The sequence below is a fragment of the Sebastes umbrosus genome, chromosome 21, assembly GCF_015220745.1.
Source record: "Sebastes umbrosus isolate fSebUmb1 chromosome 21, fSebUmb1.pri, whole genome shotgun sequence".
Lineage (NCBI taxonomy): Eukaryota > Metazoa > Chordata > Actinopteri > Perciformes > Sebastidae > Sebastes > Sebastes umbrosus.
In genome coordinates, this window is record NC_051289.1 from 6,896,789 (window position 1) to 6,902,788 (window position 6,000).

Consider the following 6,000-nt stretch of genomic DNA (forward strand, 5'->3'; position numbering starts at 1 on the left):
TTTACATTTGACATTCAAACAATAGCCCCCTCCTTGACCTCCACTCCAGGATGCAGCAATGCTCCGGGATAACTCCCACTGAAAGACAACTAAGCAGCATGGGATTGCAAACACATGGGGTGCACATTGTGCGCATTATTGCATGACAATGCATAACTTAATTACTGGTGTTAAGGGCAGGAGTTTTGTTTGGAAAATGCACAGTTAACATTATAAGCTTTTCTTACTCGGTGGAGAAAAAAAGTGTGTACATAGTGGTGTGTTGGAGTAGACAGAGCCTGACTCATGGCTTCACACATCAAGAGGCAGGGGGTAAGTGACAGATCATTGTTCACAGCAAGCGGCCAGTTCATCTGTCCCCCCACTCACCACCCCGGCCGACGAAGCGCAGACCCCCTCACGGATGCCACAACCGGCTCCCATCAAAGCTGACACAATGCCACATCTGCAATAATAATAGCCCCGGCCCCAGGAAAACTGTGCTCAACTTTACACGCAGCCCGCAAGCAAATGGGCCCCCAAACCCGAAGCACTTCACCTCTTGCTGTTACACTTCACACCGCAGACTTAAACGACATTTTTTACGGCGGCTACAGCAAACAGAGGAGGGGACGAGCGGCGCCCACATGCAGGCGCGACCTGTCCTGTTTCTCCTCAAGTGTGTGAGAAAAGAAAACGCAGCCGCCGAGCTGGCACACTCAGAACCGGCATATTTGCAATAAAATTTACCATGACCTACAACGGGGCTTATGTTGAGCTGTCAGACACAACTTCATCGATCGTAAATTCAAATCATTTACTGTTTTCACTCTTTTTTTTTTTTTCTTTTTTTTTTATTGCCGGCGTCTTCGGTGCCTCGCTCTGGGAGAGCAGTGGACCAGACTAATTGTCAGGTCCAGTTGGAGTTTCCAACAGACCAGAGTCATGGAAAACAAACCAGCCCTCTCTGCTAAAGCAACATGAGCTCCCACTTTTTTTCCTCCCATTTCTTATTTTTTCAGACAAATGAAAAAAAAAAAAGTTGCTTCCACAAGAGAGAGAAAAAGAGACAAAATAAAATCTAAACATGTGTATGAGTCAGAGAAGAAGAGCAGGGTGAATGAGCAGCATGTACATGCATGCAGTGTGAGTGCAGTGAATGTGCTGTTTGCAAAAACCCCCTGAAGATTCCTGAATGTGTGTAATATACATATCTAAAATTACAGCGTGATATCTCCCCTCACACCCTCTTCATCGCCACTTTCCCCCACATCGTATACGCACGCCTTATCCAAAGACATCACCCGGCTTGAAAGGTGCCTTTAGCAGGCTCCTTGAAGCGGGGAGCGGGGGTCCCGCTCTGGGACAATGATGGTTGAGGTGGAGGGGGAGCCGGGGGAGCAGGAACACATAGCATATTAAATCTGTTGGCGGAGCTGGGTCGTCCGCGCGGAGAGCCAGAAGAGCCAGATCTGAGGCATGCCCTGAAGGGATGGCTGGGCCTGGGGATTAGGAGGCCAAGGAGAAGCCCTTGCGAGCCCGAAGACCCCTTCTTGTCTCTGCTCGCACGCAAATGCATCCAGACGTTTTGACGCTTCTCAGGTTTGCCGTCTCAGCCCAACTTTTCATAGCTCTCCTCCTCGCAAACCACACCACACACACACACACACACATTTCCACCCGCTCACATGCACAGCCTCTTTTTTTTTTCTCCCTCAATCACTACCTCTGTCTGACTTGTCCTCTTTCTTTCCCCCACTGTGTCTGTTTCATTTGATGTCAACATATCAAAGTACCAAATCATCAAAGTGGGAGATTTCTTTTGGGGGCCATCTACTCGACTACGCGAGTTACATGCAATGGAAGCAACAGCTAATCAAATCACGCAGGGAATTACTCCAAACTTCCTCTGGTCAGGTGCTTTCTGTGTGTTTTGAAACTTAGAACAACTGTCATTATTTACACCTCTGTGTGGAAAAACCTGCAAAACAACACCACGAATAAACCTCATTATCTTAAGGAGAATCAACTTCCTCACATTAACCCTCGTTTTAACTAAACATTTGCCACCTCTTTGAGGGCTCCGGGTCGCAGCATTAGCACAACAACACAGCTCATTAGGGCCTCTTGCATACAAACCTGATAACAGGTATTCTTCCTGCAGGCAGGGTGTAAAAGGCCCGAGGACACAAGCTGCATGAATGCAAGGCCCTTAAAAAGAAGAGAGGGCCATACCTCAAAAGCTAATAGCACGTCATCTCCCTGCATTAACATGACAGCCCTTATTCTGCCAGGTCACAGGTCACCACAGGGCCGGCGTTCGCTATGCATAATTTTACTTAAAGGAGTGCTTAAAGTTGAGATAAAGCAGCACGCGGCTGCTATCTGACGGACGGACTCGATAGCCGCCTGCTCCTCACGCGTGGAGCTGAAGGAGCAGCGAGCGGCGATGATGCATCTCTGCTGGCTACAGTAAGCGAGTGGCTCCGAGTTGTGCATCTCATTCCAGCAGATTAGCATCTTAAACACTGCTGCATTCATCACTGCTGCTGCATCATAATGAGACAAAGTCCCCCCTTTTTTTCTTTTTTGGTAAAGGTGCACCTGTTTGACATCAGCATCCACCTTTAGGTAAAATATAATAGCACAAGAAAACAATGTTGAATATTCACATATAATATTCACACATATTTAATATTAAATTGTGAATTGTGATTAATTGTGATTGTTTTTTAAATACCATGAAGCTGATTTATATGTTTTATTATATATCACATACTGGATTTTGACATCCACATGTGTAAAAACAAAAATGTAACTTGTTTAAAGTTATTCTATAGAATATTAAATCCCAAAAATGTCACAGATTTCTCTTTCATGAATCGATCACTGAATTTTATAATTTTATTTTTGATTTAAATCACATTTAATTTAAGGCTCGTGGTAAATGTATCATATATAATATTTTATATAAATAAAATCAGATGCCATCCGAATTTTTGGCCTCAATTAATAATTATATAGAGGCAATTATATGCTGTTTTTAAGCATCAGTTTAATTTCAAAATAATTAACAAGTCACATGCCATGAAAAGCAAAACATATAGGGGAGAAATAATATGATTTAAGGAAATTACAATTACAAATGATTCTTATAAAGTAAATATAAATGATTAAGGTTAAAATCTGAGGCCTGATCCGTCTCTTCATTCTTTTCCTTGTTAACTGAGCTGAATCATTGACATGACAGTGATTCATTCCCTGTGAAATGTTATTTAGTTATCATAAATAAAATAAGGTACATATTAAATGACAGTTTATGTGACAGTCCCTTTTTTATTTTATTAGACAAGAGCTAAAAAAAACTCTGCTCCGAGCCAAATCCTCAGCCAAGATGAGTGATGGAGGAGCCTCATAAAAAAACAGCTAAAAGGAGATTTTTATCTGTGTGAACTTGTGCTGTTAAACATCTCATTCGGTGTGTTCGTCTCAAGGCAGCCAGACCTGCGTTAATAATTTGCCAAGTGTCAAAAAAGAAAGGAGGATTTGAGCTGCACCGCATGGCTGAGCACCTCGGACCCTCGTCGTCTGTGTGTGAAACCCGAGAGCAGACAAGCAGATAAAATGTGGAACAGCTGGCGAGGACAGGAGGGAAACTTTCAAACAAATATCCGCACATGTGGAGGCTCGGGGGCGCTCACACGTTTTCATGTCCTGGACCCCCAAAAACACTTCTGTTAAGAGAGATTCCTTTCCACCCTGCACAAGTCAATGTGAGAGTTTGTTTTTTTAGTAATTTTAAATGAAGGGTGATTGTATTAGTGTTCTTATCCATTTTTAATTGTGCCAAATGACAAGCTGACACATGCTTTTCTCCTGAAGTGAGCCTCAATTACACATTAAATATGGTCTTACAATTATAAAATGCTTTTCTACTGTAAAAACCAAATAGAAAAGCTCTGTAAGAAGAGTATAATAAACTGTGTTAAAGAGAGTGTATCAACATTTTCTTTAATAGAAATCCAAGGAATTCTAATAAACTAAATTACAGTGACTTTACTGCATTTCTAATTTTGCTTGGGGGCCCCACATGGACCCCTGCAGGGCCACAGACTCCCACTGTAATGGGCTTAAATTTCTCTGAGCACATGCCTTCAAACACGCCATGATGTCTCCTTACACACGTTTCTTCTTTTTTTTCTTCTTTTTTTTTAAGGTGAAGCACATAATAATTAAAAAAAAACTTTCTAATGCAAATTGGACAAATTGAAATTGAAAGATTTCCTAATCCTAATTTCTAAATGTTTCAACTCTTTGACACTTGTTAAATAAAATGAAAGTATACTGGAAACACACTGCAATTTTCACTTGTTTTAAAAAATATCAGCTACTAAATGAGTTATTAATAAGGATTTTTTTATCTGCAGTGCAAATATTTAATCAAAAAAAGGCCTTTAAGATTTGAAAATACTATTAAAAAAACAGTGATGTTAATAAAAAATAAATATCTAAATGTTAAAGGTCAAAGGTCAGCGACAGGCTTGGTTGGATTTAACAAAATAAAACAGTGTGTGTAACTGTTTCAGTGAGTCTGCAGCCTCTAACAGGATAAACCGAATCAATAACAGACACTGAAATATGATCACACATGCACATAAATATGCATGCCCCCCCCCATCCCACCACCACCACCCAAACCACCCAAACCACCCTCCCCCCATGCAAGTTTCTTTAGGCAAAAGTCCAATAAAGTTTCTGCAGAAAACTTCCAGTTCCCATCAGAACCACACGTGTATATCTATACTACAACACATCCATCACTATAACAAACTTTATGCAACTTTTTCAGACTAGTTTAGTTTGAAAGAAAAAGGCACATCTGTCTGTGTGAGACTTGTTAAGTGTGTTTTCTAACAACCAACACTTATTTCACAGAGCATAAATCACACACACCCAGGGCCAAGAAACACAAGACTGAGGGGCTGTTTTTTGGGGATTTCAACACCGATTAATGTTGTTTTTAAAAAGCCTACAAGTGTTTTTCTTTTTAATCCACTCCATGCATGTTATCTTGTATGATATGAAACATCTCCTCTCATGTTTAACAAACTTTAAGACTATTTCTGGTGAGATTTTATGAGTTTGACTTACTTCTTTCTGGGTGATCCCCTCTTTTAATTCTTTTTTATCTTCACAGGAATAAAAAAATCTTCTTTCTTCAGCTTCTTCTCTTCTCTAACTTGCAGATGTGCCTCTGGAGTTGCCTGGTGGGACTTTTTTCTTCTTTTCTTTTTTTTCTTTTTACGCAGCAGCAGCAAGTCCAACTCCAAAGCGTTGCAGCCAGAGTTTTTCCTCTCGCTTGTCTTTCTCCTCCTTCTCACAGTTTGCTGAGTCCAACCACCATCAGCCTGCCGAGGATATCTGCCGACAGCAGACCAAAGATGAGCCTGAAAACAACATGAGCGTGAGAGGAGAAGCGCGTGGAGAGTTGTTATTACATTTAGTGCGCTTTTTCCCGAGGAGAAGAGAGAGAGAGAGAGAGGGAGAGAGAGAGAGAGAGAGGAGTGTAGGACTCCAGCTGCTCCTTCCTTCTCCTGACTCCTCCCTTTAGGGTTGCTCCCTCCTTCACTCACTGACTCCCTCCTCTTTTTTACTTTCTGTACCCCTGTCTTTCCATTTTCTTTTCTTTATTTCCTTCTTTGAGAGAACATTTTTTAATCCTCTAGTCCTTATATTACAATTTAAGGAGCATAAAAAACACATTAAACTCAGTTTACCACCCTCCTCTTCTTCATAGGCCTGGAGCACAAATCTACAACTCATCCAAGTTAGGAACTGAATAAAAATATGTTTTCGGAAGACAAGAAAGTTATGTTATATATTTTTTTATCTTTGGTATTATTTCCTGTTCATTTTCTTCTTGTGTGTCCATGTTAGTTAGTCCTGAGTGGATGAATAAACCTGGGTACGTAATGGACCAAATCAAGGACTCTATTTTATAAAAGATATGATTTCACCCGC

At 41.0% G+C, this 6,000-nt stretch overlaps 1 protein-coding gene across 2 annotated transcripts in view; it reads right to left on the reverse strand.

Moving 5' to 3' along the window:
* Positions 1-5,543, reverse strand: part of gli3 (GLI family zinc finger 3) — a 104,251-nt gene extending 98,708 nt beyond the window's left edge. For both annotated transcript variants that reach the window (XM_037757251.1, XM_037757252.1), the window contains exon 1: positions 5,131-5,543. The gene's annotated coding sequence lies outside the window, so the exon portion shown is untranslated. The remainder of the gene's footprint in view (positions 1-5,130) is intronic.
* Positions 5,544-6,000: the final 457 nt, after the last annotated feature.